The sequence below is a fragment of the Geotrypetes seraphini genome, chromosome 6, assembly GCF_902459505.1.
Source record: "Geotrypetes seraphini chromosome 6, aGeoSer1.1, whole genome shotgun sequence".
Taxonomy (NCBI): domain Eukaryota; kingdom Metazoa; phylum Chordata; class Amphibia; order Gymnophiona; family Dermophiidae; genus Geotrypetes; species Geotrypetes seraphini.
Window position 1 is genome coordinate 84,910,545 of NC_047089.1, and position 25,604 is coordinate 84,936,148.

Here is a 25,604-nt window from a genome sequence, read left to right on the forward strand (position 1 = left end):
CCTTCATAGTGCCGCTGAATGACCAAAGCTAAATGGGGCGTTTTGGGAGGCGTGTCGAGGGCGGGAGTTGGGCGGGACGTGGGCCGGCTTAAACATAGTCATACAGCATTTATAACCGAAAGTTTTACAACAGAGCCTAGACGGAACTTGGACATTGTAACTTAGACCATGTAAAACATGGTCTAAGTCACAAAAATCCCACCTAAAGTCACCAGATAAGCACTGCAAACACATAAACAGACCCCCACACACTACCCAGTGATCACTAACCCCCCCCACCCCCATAAAAATTTGAATCATAACTTTAAAATTCAGCCTCCAGACCATCATCACCTGGCCTCCTGGCATAGGAAAGCCTAGTCGTCCAGCACAGAGGCGGCTTAAGTCATCTTGGGGGTGGTTAGGGACCCATAGAGAGGAGGACCCATGCCCATAAGCCCCTGTAATCACTGCATTGATACTTAAACATGTGCAATGCCCTATACACCCCCAAAACCCTTTTGTACTGGCATATAAGTGGCTCCTGCAGCCATAAGAGCTATTGGGGTGGTAGATAAGTGGGTCTAGGGCAGTGGTCTCAAACTCGCGGCCCAGGGACAACATGCGACCCGCCAGGTACTATTTTGAGGCCCTCCATTTGTTTATCATAATCACAAAAGTAAAATAAAAGTTTCTTTATCGTGTGTCTCTTTAGCTATAAATGACAATATTATTATTAAGACTTAGCCAAAAGGAAAGATTTATAAACTATAAAGAGTTTTACCTCATGCAAAATTATCATTTCTTTAATAAAACATTAACTATGTTTTCTGAGGCCCTCCAAGTACCTACAAATCCAAAATGTGGCCCTGCAAAGGGTTTGAGTTTGAGACCACTGGTCTAGGGGATGCTGGAGGTGGTTTGGGGAGGCTCATCATGACCTATAAGGGAGCTGTAGGGAGGAGAAGACATGGCGCCCTTTTTGTGAAGTTCACAGCAGTGCCCTGTAAGGTACCCCACTATTTAGGTGGCATGTCTGGGTGTGCAGTCCATCACTTTGCAGACCCCTCCCACATCCAACAGGGCTTGTTCTAGGCGCTTTGGACTTGGACAGAAAGTTGGACGAAAATGTGGTATAAAGATAGACAATTTAGTGGCTTGGACGATCAGATCGGCAGGACGTATAATTAGACAATTTTCGAAACAAAAAAAAGGTTGGACATAAACTTTTGAAAATGTGTCTTAGGCTGTTTTTTTTTTTTACTTTGGACGACTTGCGAGATGGATGTAAACGGAATTAAGACATCCCTTTCGATTATGCCCCTCCATGCGTTTTAGCACATGTTTAGCAAGTGCTAAATCAACACATGTGCTAACTGCCAACACGTCCATAGGATAACATGCATGCGTTAGCATTTAGCGTGTGTTTAGCATGTGATAATATTTATCGTGCGCTAAAAAGCATAGCTCACCTTAGTAAAAGAGGGGGATAATGAATTGAAATTTGCAGAATGTTAAATTAATTTCAAGCAAACATTTGCTACCAGAGAGTGGTAGAAAGCTGGAACGCCCTTCCAGAGGCTGTTATAGGGGAAAAACACCCTCCAAGGATTCAAGACAAAGTTAGACAAGTTTCTGTTGAACAAGAATGTGCGCTGGTAGGGCTAATCTCAGTTAGGGTGCTGGTCTTAGATCAGAGGGCCGCCGCGTGAGCAGACTGCTGGGCATAATGGACCACTGGTCTGACCAGCAGTGGCAATTCTTATGTTCTTGCTTGTTTTGTGCATTAATGCTGCAGTGGGTTTAATTATGCCATTTTCAATTGCATATTTCCTCCAATAATAATTATAAACACGGAGTAAGTGTTTGAAAAAATTCTGTAAATATATCTTCTTGTTCAATACTAACCAAGAAGTTTGCAAATGCAGTAGCAGTGATAAAATGCAAAGTTTTACCCCCCTGTTTTACTAAGGTGTGCTAAGCGTTTTAGCACGTTTAGCGTGCGCTAAATCTACATGTGCGCTAAACACTAACGCATCCATAGACTAATATGCATGCGCTAGCCAAACTAAGGGCTCCTTTTATGAAGCCACGATAGCGGCTTTAATGCGCGCAACTTGTAATCACGCGCTAACCCCCGTGCTAGCCGAAAAATTACCGCCTCCTCAAGAGGAGGCGGTAGTGGCTAGCGCATCCGGTGGTATAGCGTGCACTATTACGCGTGTTAAACCGCTACTGTGGCTTCATAAAAGGAGCCCTAAGGTGCGCTAAGCATTTTAGCGAGCGCTAAATATTAGCGCGCACTAATCATGCACTAAATGCGCATGATTAGTGTGCACTAATATTTAGCGCTCGCTAAAATGCTTAGCGCACCTTAGTATAAGGAGCTCTTAGTGTTTTTTGAATACTGAGAATGCATAACAAAACAGGTTTTCCTTTGAGTACAAGCAATCACATTCATAATGGAGCTCTAATTTAAGTACATCAATAAGCAATTTTCAGATAAACATGATGATCCTACTTATGCAACTTACTTAAATGACATGGTTGAGGGAGTATAATTAAATTCTTAACATGATGAATAGTTGAATCCTTTTAAAAATAACACTTGCATAAAATGTGTATTCACAAATTGAAATAGGGGATTCTTTAAACAAGGTACTTATATTATAAAATTAATCACATGAAAAAGAGTCAACTCATGATGAGCTTTTAAAAGTAGGGTTAGAAATCATTTCAGAGTAAATCCAGATCCAAATGAAAAGCCGTGTGAGATAATGAAGAGTAGAGTGACTTGGAGCACAGAATAATCAGAAGTCAAAAATCAATTAGCAAAATCGATCATTCAGAGCTCAATTTGAATCTTTTTTTACTGTGCCAAAACTTTATGTTCCAGTATAGTTATTGATTTCACAGATTTGCCCTTGTGACCGATGGATTTAAATATTCACTTTCCTTTTGAATACTTTGGCAAGAAAGAATTCACATAGGGACTAAGAGGGAAATTTATGAATGTGTGCCACTGTTAAGACAGGCTGTTGTAATACAACTCGTGCTATTTTTGCACAGGGCCCCATTTTATCTAATAAGACCTTGTGGCAAAATAGCACAACTTGTAGTAAAATAATCCATTTTAACAGTAGCACACATTGATGATTCCCCTGTTATCTCTGGAGGTTTTAGTCTCAACTGGATGTTTAACAGCCACAAGATGAATAATAATGTGTTTATTGAAAAAAGTCTTTATTTACCCATACGGCACTTAATTTTTGTTTAAATATTCTTGTGAGGATGAACTTATATCTCACCAAGAGATGTACTACACGCAGTACAAATATCAAACTCCTTACCTCCAGTATAGAATTCCCAGCTCTTCAGAAGTACCACCTGGGCTCAAAAGTTTTCACTGCCCTAGGCTTTATGTACTACCTCCTCACTGGAGTCGATATCAAATATTTATAACAACTTTAATTTATGCTTATTTAACAACGCTTCTAGCATATTTTATTCTTACGAATACTTAGCTTTTAATTGTGTTTTTGAACTAACATTCAGTGGTCCGGTATGTCGGTACAAAGCTTGCTAAGGAATGATAAGCCTTGAAAAAACCTTTTGTAGATGAAACATGTTTGGTCCTATATCCCTGAGAGGAAGACCACAATTAAAAGCTAAGTACCCTTAAGAATAAAATATGCTAGAAGGGTTGTTAAATAAGCATAAATTAAAGTTGTTATAAATATTTGATATCGGCTCCAGTAAGGAGGTAGTACATAAAGCCTAGGGCAGTGAAAACTTTTGAGCCCAGGTGGTACTTCTGAGAAGCTGTGGATTCTATACTGGAGGTGAGGAATTTGAGATTTGTACTGAGTGTGGTACATCTCTTGGTGAGATATTGAAAATTGTCTAGCATAACCAGCAAAAAAATATATATAAATATATATAGTCCAAACACACACAATACAGTACAAAGAAAACACACCCCACTATAGAATCATGGTATCTTGGGGCTTACATCATTTTATGTGCTTATTTCTTTTCAATTTTATCTTTGGTTGTTTATTTATGAGGCAATCACAGAGTAAGATTGTATACTTTGTTATTCATGGGGCAAAAAACCCCCTCAGAATTTGGGAAGGGATGAGATGGAGGGAGGGGGGAGTTATGGATAAAGGAATTGTGGGGATAGGTTTGGATGACGATATATGTAAGGGGAGACTGGATTGGGTAGGTGGTTGTTGTTGGGGTAACGATTGGTTATGTAGGCTGGATTGGATTGGGTAAGGCCAAAAGGGGCACTGGTTGGCTGGAAAAGGCAAGGAGAATTGGCGGGTTTTATTTTATTTTGCACGGGAGTGCATGAGGGTGTTTGTGGGTAGGAGAGTGAAATTACTCCCTCCCTATGTTTATTGTGTGGGGGGGAGGTGGTGGTGGTCTTAATTGTTTGGGTGGGAAAAAGGATGAGTATGGGGATGAATTCTGAAACAGTGGGGGTTAATAAAGTGATATGTTAATGTGTTATCTGCTCATGTGCAAAACTGTCACGGGTAGCGGCAGGACTCTGTGACATCACGAGGATTGCTGGGAGTAGTCGGGTTGGGAATGTGGGGACTTTGTGAGATGGGGCTAGTTCAACACCAAATAGCTCTGGAAGTTGAGTTCAATTAGTTGGGTAGTTTGACACCGAATAGCTCCAGTGTATGAGATGTTAAGATATTAATGAATTTATACTGTAAGGATGTTATTGTTTCTTGAAAGAGTATTAAGTGATGTCTTAAATATAAAATGTATTTAATTTGTATTGTACTTATTGAAATTATTGAAAATGAATAAAGAATTAAAAAAAAAAAAGTTTAATAAAGCTGCAGCCCATGCTTAACTAATAATTAGGTATATTGTGGTCTTTTGATATGGATGTATAATTACGAGGATTGGTGCGAATGCCAGTGTTACTGTATTGATCAACAGACTTAGTACCCAGAGTGGGTTTATAGCTCCTAATTCTGAGGCTTTTTTTTTACCCCATGAATAACAAAGTATAAAATCTTAGACTCCGTGATTGCCTTATAAATACTCGTAAACAACCTCAAATAAAAATTGTGGCTATCACAGATGAGATGGGAGAAAATCATTCTCAAACTGGAAATATCTTAAAACAATTCTTGAAAAATTATAGAGCTTTATATTCTTCTGAGCTTTATTCCCATAAAGAACTTGAGGGTTTAGAGTTCTTGAAGTTAATTATGGGGCCTAAAATTCCTGAGCATATAAAAGGAACTCTATATCAATGAAAGAATTACAAACAGCGTTTAAGTCCCTTAGAGTTGGATCCACTCCAGGTAGTGATGGTTTCACTGTAGACTTTTTAAAATCATTCCAAATTACCCTATTACCCCATCTTTTAAATTTATATCAGGCTCAACTAACTAAAGGTTGTATTACAGGTACTATGGCAGAATCTCTAACTACACTTCCCCCTCCTCATTCACGGTTTCGACACTCGCGGTTTCACATATTCACAATTGTTTTGGGGGGGGAACCCCCCATGGTTTATTACGTTCCCGCCTCTCTCTAGCCTTCCTTCCAGCATCCCGGCCTTACCTGGAGAACTAGTGGGATTTTGGGGCAGGAGCAATCTTCCTACGCTCCTGCCCTGTGCAGATCGCCAATAGGAAATGACTGCCGCGAGCTCCCGTCGTATTCTTGAGAGACTACGAGAACTCATGGCAGTCATTTCCTATTGGCGATCTGCACAGGGCAGGAGCATAGGAAAATCGCTCCTGCCCCAAAAGCCTGCTAGACCACCAGGTAAGGACGGGATGTTGGGGGGAAGGCGGGAGGGAGGCGGGGTGGGTCAGAGCCGGACAAGAAGTTATTCGCTGTTTTTCTCAATGCGCGGTCCGGCTCTGCCCCTATCCCCCGTGAATACCAAGGGAGAATCGTATTGTTTTGCCAAAGCCAAATAAAGATCTCACATTGGTTTCAAATTACAGGCCTATTTCTATGATTAATGTAGATGGAAATCTTCTGGCTAAGTTATTGGCTTTACACTTGGCTAAGGCTCTCCCTTATATTATCGGTATGCATCAAACGGGGTTCGTTGCTCAAAGACATTCTTCAAACACCAGATTGGCTTTCCATATGTTAAATTTAACAAAAGCCATGGAAGATCCGGCCTTCTCTGTATATTTGGATGCAGAGAAGGCCTTTGGTCATCTGGAGTGGACCTTCGTGTATCAAGCAATGGATTGGTTTGGTATTGGTTCAGGATTTATACAAATGATTCAAACCTTGTATAGTTCCCCTTCTGCCAGATTATATATTAATAATACTTTTTCAGAACGTTTTCGTCTGGGGAGTGGAGTTAGGCAAGAGTGTCCGTTATCTCCTTTGCTTTTTGATATTGTACTGGAACCCTTGCTATGAGCTATTCAGCAAGCAAAGGAGATATAGGGTATTCCTTATACAGATCAGGAATATAAAGTCTCTGTGTATGCTTCATTTGAGGAATCCTGAAACTTCCATCCCACATTTATTGGATTTGATTGACCGATTTGGCAAATTTTCTGGATATAAAATAAACTGGAGTAAATCGGAGATTTTTCCACATGTACATTGTCCAAAAGGATTATTTGATACATTCCCTTTTCTTTGAAAGGAAGAGGGTATAAAATATTTAGGTATTTAGATACAAAAAACGTTGGAAGAGACAATGAAAGTAAATGAAAATCTTTATTGCTGAAGGTTACAGAAATATGTGAACAATGGAACCCTTTACATCTGTCTTGGTGGGGGAGATTTCATATGGTTATAATGATGATTTTGTCTGTGGTTTGTTACCAAATGGGCATGTCACCAGTGTTTTTTCAGGGATCCTTTTACAAGAAATTAAATAGTATTCTTAATAAATTTATTTGGCTGGGTAAAACTGTGAGTATCTTTACAAAAACCAATTGCGGCGGGGGAGGGTTTATTTTCCCAATTTTTATAGGTACCATCAAGCCTATATAATGTGTCAGGGTATGTTTTGGATCCTCCCCGAGCTCATGGAAAATCTTCCGGATTGGTTATGGTTGGAATGGCAACTCCTGTCTCCATTGAGATTGTGTCACATTTTAAGTATCAAGTTACTCAGGTGCAAAATCTATATATACTGCGTATCAACAAGGGATCAAAGAGGAAAAAGAATAAGGAACCGGCGTGGCTCACTGTAGAGGTAAAGGAAGCGATCAAAGACAAAAAAACCTCATTTAAGGAATGGAAAAGATCAAAAATGGATGAAAACTGAAATAAGCACAAACAACATCTACACAGGTGCCACAAGGCAGTAAAAGAGGCCAAGAGAGACTACGAGTTAAAAATAGCCAAGGAGGCGAAAAACTTCAAGCCGTTCTTTCGGTATATTAAAGGGAAATGACCCGCGAAGGATGCGTTGGGACCGTTGGATGACCAAGGAATAAAGGGAGCGCTAAAGGAGGACAAAGCAATCGCCAACAGACTGAACACATTTTTTGCATCTGTATTTACCGAAGATATACACAGCATACCGGAACATATCAGGCTATATGCTGGAAGTGAAAACAGGAAACTGACAGGGTTAACGGTCAGTCTAGAAGAGGTATGCAGGCAGATTGATAGGCTTAAGAGCGATAAATCCCCAGGACCGGATGGCATCGAGGAACTGAAAGGGACCATAGCTGAACTGCTTCAACTAATAGCCAATCTGTTGATCAAATCGGGAAAGATTCCGGAGGACTGGAAGGTGGCGAATGTTACGCCGATCTTCAAAAAAAGGTTTGAGGGGAGACCCGGTAAACTACAGACCGGTAAGTCTGACCTCGGTACCGGGAAAGATGGTAGAGGCGCTGATAAAGGACCGCATCATTGATCACCTTGCGGATACGGTCTGATGAGGACCAGCCAGCACGGTTTCAGCAAAGGCAGATCTTATTTGACAAACTTGCTGTACTTCTTCGAGGGAGTAAACAGGCAGATAGACAAGGGCGACCCGGTCGACATTGTATATCTGGACTTTCAGAAGACGTTCGACAATGTTCCACTAGTTAGAGAATCGGGGTAGTTAGGCAGGGTTAGGCATCTGTCCATTAGGACAGATGCAATTCTGTATAGGACGCCCGTTTGCAATTCTCAAAAGCTGCTTAGACGGCTGCTGAGACCGGGCATCCAATATAGAATCAGGCCCATAGTGTACAACATGAACAACAAAGTAGAAGTATAAACTGTTTAACTGTTAACATACTTCAAAGTAGTCTTCTAGATTGTCTTGTGTGTCATCCAGTTTGTGTGGGACACACTGTGATTGCAAAGTATTACAAGTCATTTCTGCAGTACCATCTGCACTGTGCAACATCAAGAAGTGTTGCACAATGTCATAATCCCACATGACAACGCTTTGAAGGATGTTAACAGTTAAACATACTCACTCTCAAGCTGATTGTGTGCTTGGTTTAGTGAAACAACTAACAATTATTACTTGTTTGTTAATAAAATGATGAATAAAAATGTTTTGTATTTTTGCTTCTCCACTATCAGGACTGCTGCACTCATATCTGGAGGCATCTTTAAGAAATACATGTTGCACGCTTTCAATCGTATATAGTAGATTTCTAGTGCTAGCGCATTTTCGAGACACAAAAAAAATAGTTGCCATGATATATGAATCAATCCTTATATAAACTCTCTACCTGGGGGGGGGGGGGGCAAGACTGGGTCTACCTGCTCTAAACTAGTATAAACTGAATTATAGAAAGTGATTAATTTTTTTAAGCTGTTTTTAGCAAAAATATTTGATCTTTTCAAAAACTGAAAATCTCCCCAAATCATAAACTTGTTCCATTATGTATAACTTACTCATCTTTAATTTATGTTAGTATTGTAAATATTATCCATGTTCTTATTCTTATTATCCATATGATTATCATAAATAACATAAATAACAAAGCATAAAGTCCCATTAAGGTAATGTATCAACATAATTTGACAATTGGCTCTGAAAATAAGTTACTAAAATTACAGCTCCAGTAATTATAGTTTTGAGTTATAAACTTCTTATAGTTTTTGTGACAAGAACCTATAAATGAACTTTGGTAATATTGTCAACATTGTGAAAAATTGAATTGTTTTGCTTTTTATTCTTTTTTTTTTCAGAAGAACAAAAATACAGATTGTATCCTAAAAATATGTTGATGGTATTGGGTTGAGACGTAAATCAAAGAAAAAAACCATTGAATAATTCACAATTTCTGATATCCATATTTTAAAAATGCTTATCTAGTCATGTTTGTTTTGTTTAAAAAGCTATACTGTAGAAAAAAAATATGTGTTTGAGTTACATTTCCTTTCATTTGGGGTTTTTTTTTTATGCCTACACATTTGAAATTATGGTAGAGCAACTACATCAGTTTAAATCTTATTAAAATTTATAAAAAATTAATTAACTATTGGGTCCTTTTACTAAGGCACGCTAGCCGTTTAAATGCGCACTAATATTAGCGCATGCTAAACGCTAACGCATCCAATATAATCTATGGACATGTTAACGTTTAGCGCACACTAATATTTAGCATGCGGTAAAACAGCTGGCACGCCTTAGTAAAAGGACCCTTATGTGAGGTAAAGACAGAGTTAAGGTGACCACATCAAACATGGGTTGCATAGTAGTGCTGCTGAAGGTCAGGAGGCAGAGAATGACACAGACATGTGTTGTCTTTTTTTCTGGCACCAAGGAGTCAGGTCTGAGGGGTGGCACAAATAAAATGGTATAACATAGAATCATAATGTGTGGCCTGTCGATGTGCGGCAGATGGTGGGGTGGTACAGTGATGATACACAGGAGGGATCATTGTGTGTATACAGGGCTATAGGAGCAGGCATGTTGGGAATCGCATAGTAACATAGTAGATGACGGCAGATAAAGACTCAAATAATCTGATTCTGCCTGAAGTCCACCAGGGAAGCTTGTGGTACTGCTTAAGCATTGCTCCAATTGTGGAGACACCCCCCACCCCCTACTATTGAATATGGCACGGTTGTGGTTTGAGGATAAGAGATGCAACTGTTGGTTACCAGTCTGTGTGCCGGAGTCATGCTAACTGTTGACGTGGTGAGTAGTGTTTGGATTGGCAATGCAGGCCATTATTAAGAAGGGGTGAAGAGGGGCTGACATTATTGGGGCCCCTCATATTAGAAGGCTATAGGTGTTATGTGAGCCTCCTGACAACTCCAGAGGCCCTAAGTAGAATAGACTGTCTGTGTCTAGGGCTTAGATAGTTGAGGTCACTGGATGACACTCACCTCTAGAGAGTGTTCCTGATGAAGCACCAGGATCTGATTTCTCAGTGTGTGTCAAACAGGTCCCTCCGCTCCCAGGATGGAATATGCCTCAAAACACCCCCTGGTCGTGCCCTTCAACTGCAACCTGCTAAACGATGTTCCTACTCCCACTTCATACTGAAATTGACTGCCCTCGCAGATCTGATCCCTTAAAGGACTCCTCAACTTTAGGAAAGCAATAAAAACATACTTCTTCACTTAACTCCCCACCACAACTGATGGATTACAAAGAAATGCAGCACAACAAAGAAAAATGGGGAGACCCATTGATCCACAGTGAAAACAATCCACCAATAAAAACAAAAACTGTGGATACAGATGTTCTGGAGATAATTTAGGGGCTTCTTTGTCGTGGGGGGGGGGGGGGGTATGGTGGGTCCGGACGGGACATAAGAGTCCAGTCCTCTACGGGTGTTTGATGAAAGTGCATCCTATGGTTGTTATTGCTGTTGTGTTTACTGTTGCTTAATAAAATAGATTTGAACATAAAACCATGAAAATTCAATTAAAAAAGTACAATGGTAAAAAATTATATATGATAAAACCCTAGCCGCACATGCACACTCTTACTTGCGTGTTCCGTGATCTCTGATCTGTGATCAGTATGTCTGTAGTGGCAGGAGTGGGCGCTGGCGGGGATTGAGAGGAGCCGCGGCAACACCTCGTGGGAAGGGAAGCGCCGACAAAACACACTCCAGCCGCTTTGCCGGCTCCCCACTCACTAAGTAAGTTCTTCGCAGTCTGACCCTCCCATCCCTTCCCGACGTCTGACCGGCTCACGTAGTCCCTTGCCGCCACCCCCTTCCCTTCCCAAGGTCCCGACTCCAAACCTGCCGACTTTAGCAGTGTCTGCAGCACTCTACACACGCTGCTCCGGGGCCTTCTACTTACCTTATTTGCTCTGCCACTTCTCTGCTGATGTCATCAGATTTGTGCCAGAGTAAATCAGGGCAGTAGAAGGCCCCGAAGCAGCGTGTGTAGAGAGCTGCAGACGCTGCTGGAGTCGGCAGGTTTGTCGGGACCACGGGAAGGGAAGTTGGGGTGGCAAGGGACTAGGCCCGACCACGGGAAGGGAAAGGGGGAGTAGGGGAAATGCTGCTGCTGCACAGGGAAGTGGTGGTGTGGGGGGAGGGAATGCTGCTGCTGTAGCTGCTGTACAAGGAAGTGGGGGGATCAAAATGATGCTGTATAGGGAAGTAGGGTGGGGAAATGAACAGGGAAATGGAGGAGGAGGGAATGCTGCTCTGGCTGCTGCACAGGGAAGTGGGGGGGAGAGAAATGTTGCTGCATAGGAGGCAGGGAGAGAGAGAGACAGATAGATAAAAAGAAAGACAGACAGCGGGAGAAAGGGAGACAGAAAGAAAAGAAGAAAGACACAGGGGCAGGGAGAGACACAGAAAGACAGACAGACAAAGGGGGCCAAGGAGAGAGACAGACAGACAGAAAGACAGAGGGAGAGACAGAAATAAAGAAAGACAGACATATATTCTAGCACCCGTTAATGTAATGGGCTTAAATACTAGTACTGTAATAAAAATCCAACTGGAGCCTACATGGTCCATGTTTCGGTGAACATACCTTCCTCAGGAGTCCAATGGTTTGCAAACTCACATATAAAGAATTGGACTGAAAACAGTCTATTGTCTTTAAACATATGAGCAAAGAACACCGCAGACAAGCTGAAGTAGCAAAAAAAATGCTATTGAAAGTTGGGGACCCAACACAGTCTGTGTTTTGACTCAAACCGCCTTCCTCAGGGGTCCCAAATGTGTAAAAAGGTTTGTGGGTCGGCAAAAATCAAATGTTAAAAAATGGTAGAAATGTAAAAATGGTGAAATTAAGATGCGTGAAGGTGGAGATACTTATGATGATAAATGATGTTGAAAGGTGATGTCATAAGTATCTCCACCTTCACACACATCTTATTTCACCATTTTTACATTTCTTAACATTGCCAACCCACAAACCTTTTTACACATTTAGGACCCCTGAAGAAGGCGGTTTGAGTTGAAACATGGACTATATTGGGTCCCCATCTTTCAATAGCACATGTGGATTCTGATGTAATGTGATTCTAGATTATTTGATTGACTAAATAAATGCTGGCATCACGAACATCATCTCCTGTCACAAACACTCCTCAGAGCAGAGTTGGGAAGTGACAAAAACTATGCTCTGGCGTGTCCCCTACTACCAAGGGTATCCTCAGGTCTTCTACTGAGCCTTAGGTAACTGCCTAGGCCTGAAAGAAAAGGGTAAGTACTGGCTTCAACCATTCAAATATCACACTCAAGCAGAATTTCTCCAAGTCAATAATAGTCTTTATTCTGACCTCAGGGTCAAAAGGGTATGGCAATCTACCACCTCAGACTCTGCTTCGTATCTCCAAGGCTCCTGTCTTGCTTCATCTCTGCCACATCACTCTCCACTCTCCTTACTGCTTGCTTCAGCCTGCCTTTAACCAGCCCAAAGCCACTCCCCTTCAGCCTGTAGAGGGGGATGGGCTTTGGTTCCACTGCAGGCTTCCCCTGTCTGCTTTGCCTTAGTCTCATAGGCACAGCTATCTTGGCTTTAGCTGCCCTAGCTGATGTACTGACAGGGTGCAAATGCTGTGATTCTGCCTGCTCCTGATCGAGATCACTACTGCTTTTATAGCATGAACAAGGGAGGTCAGACTCAAGTTGGTCACTAGAGCTGATCTGGTCATCTCTTCTGCACAGGATCATCTTGGCAGTTTTAGGTGCAAAACCAGCACTATGCAGTCTTCTTTGTACTGTGCTAGTGATTTCATATCAATTTCTGTTACATGAAACAAATGGTTTGCTATTCATCACTGTAATTTACAATGACTGATTTTTTCTTTTTTTTTTTTCTTTTCACAGTCTACAATGACTGATTTACTCCTAAAAATTGCATCAATTATCAATTATTTTATAGGGTTTCCAAAACATTTTTAGTTGAGATTTTTTTTTATCTATATTAAGGTGAATTCTCTTTATTGGCAATTTTTACATAGAAAAGGCTCTATCCATTCATTATTGTCCCATTTGAACATTGAGGATACCTTTTCTAATTTCAGTTTCATTTGAATACCTGACTCCTTTTTTTATTCTAAATGAAACATTCACATTAGTTTCTTCTTTTGTTAGTCATACAAGCAATACAGATTTGACACATTTAATGATTATGATGTCATTATTCCTCTCTTTTACTAATGCGTAGCGTGGGTTTTAGTGCCGGCAGCAGCAGTAACTGCTCCCGCGCTCACAGAATTCCAATGAGCATCGGAGCAGTTACCGCCATTGCCAGCGCTAAAACCCACGCTAGGCATTAGTAAAAGAGGGGGTACGTTACTCATTTAAGAATGAGGTATATTGATTAAAAAAACAAAACAGGCAAACAGCCCAATGGTGTCTTTATTTCACTGCTGTTACAGAATCTTCCTTTGGAGGAGGATTGTGGTAAGCATTTTAAGGAACATTTTGTATTGGTTTCAAAGCTCATGGGTTGTATTTTATTGTTCAGTATTACAAATGCTCCGTATGTTTGCTCACTGGGAAGTTCTGCTGTGTATTTGTAAAATTGTTTGAACTTGTCTGGCATTTAAAGATGTTTATTTTCCTTCCTTATGTGGCTTTGCATAATGTTTGGAATGTTACAAGCCATAAGCCAACTTAAATGAATAAGTATTCTGATACTTGTTTATGGTTTTAGGGCTCACGCTGTGATGCATCTCTGTTTTTATTCAGTATGTAGTTATGACATTGTTTTATTCAGTATTTAAATTTTAGTGCATACTGCTGCAACCTAAGAAACATTCTAGTCCTTTTAAGGCCCTCTTTTACAAAGGTGCGCTAAGCGTTTTAGCGTGGATTTAGCGCATGCTGAATCAACGCATGCATTAACTGCTAATGCGTACATGGGATAACATGCATGCGTTAGCATTTAGCGTGCGTTTAGCACGTGATAATATTTAGCACGTGCTAAAAAGCATAGCACACCTTTGTACGAGAGGGAGGTTAGGTGCGGTAGCCGTGTTAGCGCACGCTAAATGCTAATGCGTGCTAACACGTCCATTATGTCCTATGGACGCGATAGCACGTGTTAGCATTTAGCGCACGCTAAAACGGCTACCGCACCTTAGTAAAAGGACCCGATTGTTTGCAATTGTAAATTTATATGCATTAGTGTCAAAAAGTCTTTCTTTTGATTTTTGCATTGATAATATTTTGCTCATGACTTTAGGGCGCCTTTTACAAAGTTGTGGTATCAATTACTGGTGCAGCAAATGTGGCGCAACCCATAGGAACTGAATAGGCTGTGTTGCATTTGCCGCTCCGGGACTCATTACTATGGCTTTGTAACAGGGGCTCTTAATATTTAGAACATTATGTAAATTATCTACTTTGTTCACATAAAATTTAAGTAATAAGCACCATTACCTTTACCTCTTATTTCCTTTTGATTGTGATTGTGGGACCCATTAATCAAAACACAGACATCCCAAAAGCATCTTAAATCATCACTTGGATGTCCTAATTGCCAGGATGTCTAAGTGCCGATAATTAAAACCGCCTTTACGTCTAGCGAGGTGCTCCATCCTCTGTATGTTCAGAACATGAGATGGGCATGGTGGAGGCATGTTATGGGTGGGCTTTGGACAGTCTCAAGGTTGGGTTAGTCATGGACATCTTGCAGTGATAATCAAACATTTTGCAAGACATCTTGGACAGAACTTATACATTTGGAACTAGACCTGTTTTAGAAGGGTCTAAGTGCCACAAAGGTGCCCAAACTGATGACAACTGCATGACCACTGCATGCATCAAGGTAAGACACCTCCACACTCCCCAGTGCTCAGGGAACCCCTCCCATCCACAAAGATCAGAATACAAATATACATACCTGTCTCTAGAACATCAGCACCTGGTATAGGAAAGCCTAGTAGAGCTGCACACAGGTGTCTTAAGTAGCCTGGTGGGGGGGCTAGTGAATCATAGAGAAGAGTATCAAGTCCCATAAGCCACTCTAACCATTACATTCATGGTGAAAAATGTGAGCCCAGAAAAAAAAAAACACCCTACTCTACTGCCATATAGATGCCACCTGCAGCCATAAAGGCTTTTGGGGTTGTAGATAGGAAGGTATAGAGGGTTTTGGGGGTGTTTGGAGGGGCTCACCTATATAGGAGTTCTAGTGAGAGGTTTATCTGGCCTCCTTTGTGTGAAGTTCATAGCAGTGCCCTTTATGGTGACCCACTGCTCTATTGCCATGTCTGAGTAGCCAGTCTATTACAAGACTGGCCTCCCCCATGTCTACAAGGGCTCATAATCAAAACTTAAAACATCTAAAAACCCAGCCAAGTCCGATGCTCATAGAATTCCTATGAGTGTCAGAGCTAATACCACCAAGGCCAGCGATAAAAAAGCCTAACGCGGCTTTGTAAAAGGGGAGGGGGTTAGTAAAAGGGGAGGGGGTTAATGAAAGTTGCAAGCGAAGTCAGAAAGGTGCATAAATACAATCACAGTTAGGGTAGGAGTAGATAAGCATGATCTGCTACAGTATGTACAGCTAGGGATGATCATCCAGGGCAATCATTGTGCAGCATAAAGTGTACCATCATATGAATGGAATAACATGGGCATTAAGTGATCTACAAAACAGATGGAGGGGCATAATAAAAAATGTGTCTAAGTACAATTCGAACATATGGCACTACACCCAAAATCGTCAATGGGAAAATGTCTATTCTCAAAAAATATGTCTAAATTTATTTTTTCCCATAATAGTCTATCTGGATGTCCAGGCTATTATTCATCCAGACCACCAGGTCATCTATCTTTATACCACATTCTTTACCAAAATTTTGTCTAAGTCACAAACGCCCAGATCAAGACCATTTGGATGTGGGAGGGGCCAGCATTGTGATGGACTGGCCACCCAGACATGGCAACAGATCAGTGGGGTACCTCAGAGGGCACTGCTGTGAACTTCAGAAAAGGGTGGCACCTAAACATTCAATTTTGCTTAATCTTATCCCTAGAAAACTACCCTATCTTCTCTATAGTGTTTTACTTTGATAGTTGTCAGAACTGCTTGATATTGCCTCACTGGTTAAAGAAGATGGAGGTTTAGCTTGGGAAATAAATGACCGCTTTTCTATTATTTTCCTACTGTTGCTACTGCTCCCAATACAGGACAGAGTCCCCAAACTACTATCAGCAACCTCCTTTGAACCGGGCATAAAAGGGTATTATTTTGGCAAATGTTGCAATATACTATAATTCAGAAGGTGGTCCCTTATTCCTCTACTAATGACTTTCTGACAGTGCATGTGTGGCGCAGTGGTTGAAGCTACAGCCTCAGCAGCCTGGGGTTGTGGGTTCAAATCCCACGCAGCTTCTTGTGACCTTGGGCAAGTCACTTAATCTTCCATAGCCCCAGGTGCGTTAGATAGATTGTGAGTCCACCAGAACAGATAGGGAAAATGCTTGAGTACCTGATTGTAAAACCGCTTAGATAATCTTGATAGGCGGTATATAAAATCTTAATAATAAACTAATAATAATAATAAATTAATAAATACTTTAAAATGCCTTTCTGACTTTGCTAGTTTACAGTTTCTGCTTACTTAGAGGCTACTGCTTCTTTTGCTGTTGATAGAACTGGGACTGAGGATAAAGCAAAACCTGAAAGGTCAAGGGGTACCTTCACACTAACCACTTCCTGCTATACTTGTGGGGTGTTCTTGGTTCTAGCAATATTACTTTTTACCTCCTTACTATTTAGCATGCTAACAATTTCACTAAAATATTTTCAGTAGCTAATGCTTTAGCTGGAAATCTTTAATGCGAGATTTCATCAGATTCTATCTCTGAAAAGAGCTAGTTAGGTGCTAGTGACGTGTTTGAGTCCTAGTGACTTGATGAATTACAGATCTAAAAAGAGATCATTTTTGTGCTAGTCCGATAAGGTCCTTCAGTATCATCCCCATGGTTGTTTTCAATATGCCCAACCATCTGATTGCAGGTCGCCCTCTTTGCCTGGTTCCTTCAATCTTCCTAAACATAATGTTGTTCTCCAATGATCTTTCTTTTCTGAAATTGTGACCAAAATAACACAGTCATAACTTCGTAATTTGGGCTTCAAGTGACATAGCTGGCTTGATCTCTTCCATAATCGATTTGTTAGTTCTTCTGGTGGTCCTCAGCACACATAATCCTTCTCCAGCACCAAAGCTCAAATTCAATCTTCTTTCTGTCATTTTTCTGTAGTGTCCAGCTTTCACATCCATAATTGACCACTAAGAAAATGAGTGTGTAGACAAGTCTGATCTTCGTTTAGAGTGCTATTTCCTTGCCTTTGAATACTTTGTCAAGAGCCTTCATTGAAGAGTGACCCAGTGCTCTTCTGCACAGTATTTCTTCCCTGCTAGTTGCTTCTTTGTTTATTAAAGAGCTCAGGAGATTGAAATCCTGTACAACTTCTATTCTATCACCTTCAAGCTCAAAATCTTCATCATTTTATGTGTTCATGATCTTCATTTTGTTTATGATCAGCTCTAATCCCATGTTATGACTTTCAGCTTTGACTTTTTTTTAGTAGATATAGCATGTCTTCTTTGCTACTGGTGATGAACATTGTATCCAACAAAGCAAAGAGCTTCATGATATAATTCTCATCAAGAAAGATGATGCACCTATTGCTCTGCTCTGTTGCCTTTACCTGCTGCTAGTCTCCTATGGTATGGATTTGGGAGCAGACAACTAATTATTCACAGTTGCACTGGAAGCTGCAGTTATAGGTCCTCTTGTAGAAATCTCTTTTATGCCTTATTAGTGGATTATAGGGACTGAAGAATGTCCTCTATGTTATTCTCTGCTACTGCTGCTAGCCCTGAATCACTCAGAAGCATTAAGTGATTTCCTTCCTCTGCTTTTATGACCAATTCATTCCTCTGCTTTTACAACCATTTCTGTACCTACCCCTCTCAAGCATTGTCACTTGATCAACCTAGATTTAAGGTCTATGGATCAGAGATTGTCTCTTTTATATGTGTCTGTATAGCACAGTGCATATCGATAGTCCTTTGAAAAAAGTTAGTATCAGATTACTATCTGCCTACCTTTGTCGATATGTTCTGCCTATTCTCTTTAGTTCCTTTCCTTTATGCAATCTCTCCTTTCGCCAAAGAAGCTGAGATTTTTTTTGAAACTTAGTACTCTCTGCCATTGAGGCAACAGTGGTTCTGCCACTCTGTCTCTCTATGCCTTCTCTCTGTTATTTGTCTATGACTAATGGCTATATGCTGTCTCTCCCCTGACTCTGGAGCCATAGAGGTTGATAAATTTTTCAAACCCATTTATCTCTACCTTTGAAATAGATATATTGCTTCCTATCTGTTCTCTTGGAGCCCTATTTTGACCTCTGAATGATTTCTGTATCTTTTTTTTACACCTTTTACTGCTTCCACATAGAAAATTTGTGAAGCAGCAAACCATAATTGCCTTCTGTCTCTGAATGGGGAACAGAAAATGGAGCTCTTCTGTGGCTCTCTTAAACCTTCCTAGTGAGGTGCTAATGACATTACCAGCCAAGAGATTTGGAAGAACACAAGCAAGAATAGACGTGTTAAGATGCTTGTAAAAAGGTTCAGCATAATTGGTACAGTGCTTCATGTTTCTGCCTTCTATCCTAACCAAAGTGGCTTTGGTTTTCTTTATCTCCCTCTCCCTAAAGCAGTGGTTTAGCAAGAGAAGGTGGCTGGGGGGCAGATTTCCACAGGTGCTGTCTTGGAGGGGTGCTGGCACCTCTCCTCCTTTCCGCCCACCCACCTCATTTTCAAATGAACAGCATTTCTTACCTGCTGCTTGTGCCAGCTTCAACTCTACCTCTGAAATCACTTCCTGGTCACAGGATTAGCTGACAAGGAGGTGAAAGGTCTTTGAAAAACATTCAAATATATCCACTCTCTTCATAAAGCTGTGTGAAAGGACAAACTAATTGACATAGTTTTGAGGTATTTAGACATGCATTTATTTATTTTTAAAGAATGTGATTTCAATTATTTTATAGACCTGCATGTGAACATAAAAATAGTCTTACTGGGTCAGACCAATGATCCATCAAGTCCAGTAGCCTGTTCTCACGGTGGCCAATCCAGGTCACTAGTACCTGGCCAAAATCCAAAGAGTAGCATAATTTCATGCTACCGATTCAGGGCAAGCATTGGCTTGTCCCATGTCTTACTCAATAACAGAATATGGACTTTTCCTCCAGGAAATTGTCCAACCCCTTCTTAAAACCAACTATGCTATTTGCTCTTACTACAACCTCTGGAAATGCGTTCTAGAGCTTGACTATTCTCTGAGTGAAAAAATATTTCCTCCTATTGATTTTAAAAGTATTTCCCTGTAACTTCATCGAGTGACCCTAGTCTTTGTAATTTTTGATGGGAGAAGGGATTGGGAATTTTGGTCAGATCAAGTTTCGAGTTTTATTAAAATTTGATTTGATCGCTTATCAAATGTTACTAAGCGAAATACAAGATTAGAAAAATTTAAGAATATAAAAAAAAGTTATGACACATAAATTGTTAACAATAAAATAATTTGAACAGTTCAAGCACATATACTAACTGGTACATAAGGATAGTGGGGGTAGAACTACAATCTGTTTTAGAAAAGTGAGAGGTAATATATATGGAGAGCACAATATGGAAGGGAGAGGGAAAATATGAAGAAGAAAACGGAATTATCTTTTTGGGAGGAATTAATTTGAAGGCATCATAGTTAAGAAACAAACAGATCCTGAATCTAGGTGGATTCAATTAGATACAGAAATGGCTGGATCTTCAGTTATCTTAAAGTGTATGCACCAGTAAATCCTGGGAAGCTATTTTTTTTCAAAAATTGAAGATGCAAATAATTGCTAATGGCTCTACCTCAATGATCATTGCAGGGGACTTTAATCAGGAAGTGGACCCTATACTTGATAGGCAACCATGCACATGCACTACTAGGTCACATAAATAGGTACAGAATCTAATACAACAGGGAGAACTCATGGACATCTGTAGAGTGCTTAATCCACAGGGTCAGCATTTCACTTTTTGCTCTCGAGTACGCAAATCTTTCTCTAAGATTGATTGTTTTTTTTTTAGTTTCTAAAGTTGTGGAGGGGCATAATCGAAAGAAACGTCTAACAGTAGCGTACTAAGGAGGGCAGGGGGGGTGGTCCACCCCGGGTGCAAGCCCTGAGGGGGTGCTCCCGGCCTTGCCATTCAGTCCCCCCCACCCCCGAAGGACCGCTCGCCCCCCTGGCCTCCATGCACCACCTATGAAGCAGCCCGCAGAGGGATCGTGATGTCAGTGATCTCTGAGCTGCTTCAGCGCTGCTTCCTGCGCCGCGGACCCGCCCCTCCTCTGACATCAGAGGAGGGGTGGGACCGCGACGCAGGAAGCAGCGCCGAAGCAGCTCAGGGATCGCTGACATCGCGATCCCTCTGCGGGCTGCTTCATAGGTGGTGCAGGGAGGCCAGAGGGGCGAGCAGTCCTTCGGGGTGAGGCGGGCAGGCAGGCAGGCCTTCAAAGGGGAGACAGGCCTTCAAGGAGGGGGGGACAGGCAGGCAGGCTTTCAAGGGAGGGACAGGTCTTCAAGGAGGGAGACAGGCAGGCCTTCAAGGGGGGGACAGGCCTTCAGGGGGGTGCAGGCCTTCAAGGGGATCAAGCAGGCAGGCCTTCAAGGGGGGGCAGGCAGGCAGGCCTTCAAGAGGGGTGCAGGCCTTCAAGGGGGGACAGGCCTTCATGGAGGGGAGCCCTGGTGTAGAAATACACGGAGGGAATGGGGAGGGTTCAAAGAGATGCGCATATGCTGGATTTTGGGTGGGAAAAAATAATGGGCCTGAAAATAGAGAAGAGGGAGAGAGATGATGGACCATAGTTTTTAGAGAGGGAAGGAACAGAAAGGGAGAGAAGTTGGACACAAGGGATGGTGTGGAGGGGGGGATAGAGATACTGGTTAGGAGGGTAGTTGGGAAAAGAAAGGGAGAGATGGTGTTCCCTGGGGTGGTGGGGAAGGAGGGAGAGATGCTGGATGAAAGGGTAGTTAAGAAAAGATGGATCTGTGGAGGGAGACGAAAAAAGGATAGATGCCAGACCTCCTGGGGAGGGAAGGGAAACGGGGAGGACAGAGATGGCAGATGGATGGTTAGCATGCAGAAAGAAGGAAGAAGGAGACCCTGGCAAGCAAGTTATCAGAAGACAACCAGAGCCTTGGACCAACAAGATTTGAAAAATAACCAGACAACAAAAGGTAGAAAAACTAATTTTATTTTCTGTTTTGTGATTACAATATGTCAGATTTGAAATGTGTATCCTGCCAGAGCTGGTGTTAGACCGCAAACGTGAGCTAGGATTTAACCGAGAGGAAAAGTCTTTTTTGTTTCTTTATTTTATTTACACCACAGCACCAGTGTGGTTAGGAGAAGCCAAAGGGGGATGAAAAAACTATAAAATAAACCCACCAGGATGTTTGAAAAAAAACCCAAACACCCAATTGGGCAGAAAAGTTGAATCAAAAAACCAATTCAATAGGCTGAATCTAATCGAATTTTTTTTTTTCTTTCTTGAATCGGGCAGCACTAGTTTGCGCTACTGTCTTAGACTTTAGGACCTGGGATTGGAGAGAGATGGCATCCTCAGTACTTTATAATGCAAGTGAAACGAGGATTTGGTCAGACTTTTGAAGGGTCTGCAGAAGAAAAATATTGTATAGGCCGGGGACATGAGACAGCAGGAAACGGGAACTTTTCTTCCTTCTATTTTTGTGAATGGCAAGGCTGAGGATGTCAGAGAGTTCAGTTAAAATATGTGCTTTATAAGAAAATATAATAATGTGTTTTATAAAGTTTATAAGCATTGCTGGCCTACCCGGTGAGATGTTCCTAATGGTGGTGGTGGTGGCGGCAGCATGTCAATGTGTTGAGAGGAAGAGGTGGTCTGGGAAATTCTGCTGAGCAAACTCCGGGCCCATTTCCACCCCCCAATAAGTCCACTCCACTCAACTGGTTCACACATTGAGTGGGTCTTTGGGTGTTGTGTCTGGGTAGTTGTTTTGGGATCTCTTTCAGTGGTTTGTCAGTATCTCCTTGTGGTCCAAGGAAGGAAACTTTGTTTAACCTTAGCATTGACCTTCAGAATATGTTTGTAACAGCGCTGCTTGTATGGCATTAGGCTATGTAGTGATCGAAAGAAAAAACCAGACCTTTGCACATTTTTGCACTATATGGTGGGTGTATGAGGAGATTCACATTTCCTGCACAGCTAAGACCTTGTTCTTTCTGTATTTGACTTTTAGCAAGGTCTCTGTTTGGAAGGAAAAATCTAAGCTTAAAAATGAAGTGGCCAGAAATTATGGTAAAAGCAGATAGCATTGCTGATTTTAAGAAAGGTTTGGACAAATTCCTGGAGGAAAAGTCCATAGTCTGTTATTAAAACATGAGGGAAGTGTCTGCTTGTCCTGGATCGGTGGCATGGAATGTTGCTACTCTTTGGGTTTTGACCAGGTACTAGTGACCTGGATTGGTTACCATGAGAATGGGCTACTGGGCATGATGGACCATTGGTCTGACTCAGTTAGGCTATTCTTATGTTATATTCTCATCTGTAGGGGCCTTTGTTTTCACTTCTTATTTTAATGTATTTTTTTTCTGGGAACTTATCAGTGTTTTTTAGAATGGGAACAAAAATGGAAGATAATTAATGTGTGTGGAATGGGAGGTTTGTTTTTTTTTACTAATTTCTTCAGCTAAATAATTGAATCTACTTCAACCAGACATAGGAGAACTCACGCACCATACACACACCCTCCAACCAAAATCATCAAAAGAAAATAAAACTGTTTGACAACCTCCTAACACTCGACCCCCAACTCTACAACCTATTGACCTCGACCACAAACTACAAAACCTTCAAAAAAGAAATAAAAACCCTTCTATTCAAAAAACACATAAAACCGAACTAACACAATCAGAACTGTCCCAAGCATCACCTGAAACTACTCCATATGTACTTCTGATGTCATGACAATTCAGACATAATTTGTGTTATGTTTGGATTAATGGTTACATATATGAGGTTCAATAAAAGAAAATTTTCAGTGCCTGTTTCTATTATGACCATTTATTTTTCATGGTTATTACAAAATATTTTTTTTTACATGAGGGGGTGTCAAAAAATGATGGGCCCTGGATGCCACATACCCTAGGTATGCCACTGACATCTAAGTCTGTTTTCGCCTAAGTCGCAAGTCGTTCAAAGTCAGAAACGGCTTAGGACACATTTTCAAAAAATACACCCCAAATTTTTTTTTCTTTTTCGAAAATCATCTAACTATATGTCCAGCCGTCTGATTGTCCAAGCTGCTAAATCATCCATCTTTATACCACATTTTTGTCCAAATATTCATCCAAGTCAAAAATGCCTAGAATAAGCCCTGATGGACACCCAGACATGGCACCTGAATAGTGGGGTACCTTACAGGGCACTGCTGTGAACTTCACAAAAAGGGTGCCCCATAAACATCTCACTACAGCTCCCTTATAGGTCATGCTGAGCCCCCCAAAACACCCTATAAACATACTATACCTACCTGTCGACAACCCCAATAGCCCTTATGGCTGCAGGAGCCACTTATATGGCAGTACAAAAGGATTTGGGCGGTTTTTTGGGGAGTGCACATGTTTCACCATGAATGCAGAGATTACAGTGGCTTATGGGCCTGGGTCCTCCTCTCCATTGGTCCCTAACCCACCCCCAAGATGACTTAAGCCGCCTCTGTGCAGCTCTACTAGGCTTTCCTATGACAGGTGCTGATGTTCTGGAGGCAAATATTTAAAGTTGTGATTATGATTTTTATGGGGGTTGGGGGAGGGTCAATGATCACTGGTGTAGTGTGTGGGGGTCTGTACTATGTGTTTGCAGTGCTTATCTGGTCACTTTATATAGGTTTTTGTGATTTAGACCATGTTTTAAATGGTCTAAGTCACAACATCCAAGTTCCGTCTAGACTGTGCTGTAAAACATTTGGTTATACATTCAGTACAACTAAGTCTAGTACGGCCCATGGCCTGCCCAAATCCCACCCTCGACACTCCTCCTGAAACTCCCCGTTTAGCTCTGGTCATTCAGCGGCACTGGGAAGGCCTAGGTCATTTGTAAACATGTCTAAAACCCGTTTCGATTATCGGCACTTGGATCTCTTTCATTTATGATCGTCCAAGTGCTGACTTAAGCCTGTTGTGGGACGTTTTTTTCTTTTGATTATGAGCCCCTTAGTCTCTTATGTAATCCGTACATCTATAGATGAGATTATGATTTCTAACCATGTGGGTATAGCACTATATCTGTAACTGGACTGGATAATAAAAGGCCAATATAGAGGTTGAATAACTCTTTGTTAGAAGATAACTTCTTTGTAGCAACAGTCACCATTAGTATTCACAATTGTTTATATTTTGATGAACAAGTTCCGATATCTCAAACTGTGAAATGGGATGTGCTAAAAGCAACTTTGAGAGGGGATACAATGCAAAATATAGTCTTGGGGCATAAAAAACAGAGAGGAATTTACCCTTACCCCCCTTTACAAAACTGCACTAGTGTTTTTTAGCACTGGCCATGTTGGTAATAGCTTCAACGCTCATAGGAAGTCTATGAGCATTAGAGATGTTACTGCTGTGCTCAGTAAATTAATGGAATTCCAAATACATGAGTTTTAAAATAGTCTCAACAAAAAGAGAACACCCAAATTTTCACAGGAGAAAAGGACAATCCAAACAAAAGAAACTGTGGAAATCCATTGTTCTTGACCCAAAACGGGCCGTATTTCAGCAAAACATGCCTTCCTCAGGGATCCAAGATATTATATATACAACCTTTTGCAAATGCGAAACCAAACTGAAACCCACCAAAGAGGCACAGAGCCTGAGCGCAAGAGAAACAGTGTAGCAACCGTTTACGTTATTCCACATTTGCAAAAGGTTGTATATATATCTTGAATCCCTAAGGAAGGCGTGTTGGGTCCTCCAATGATAAATGTGGACATTGTATTCTAAAAGGAATTTACTGAATAAAAGAACGGTCAAGAATATTGGATTTCCACAGTTTCTTTTGTTTGAAAATAGTCTTAACATTGGGATTCATACATCAGCCATAAAACATTTCTTCTCACATTCATACCAAGGACTCCCCAACACCTTCTGATTATTGGCATAA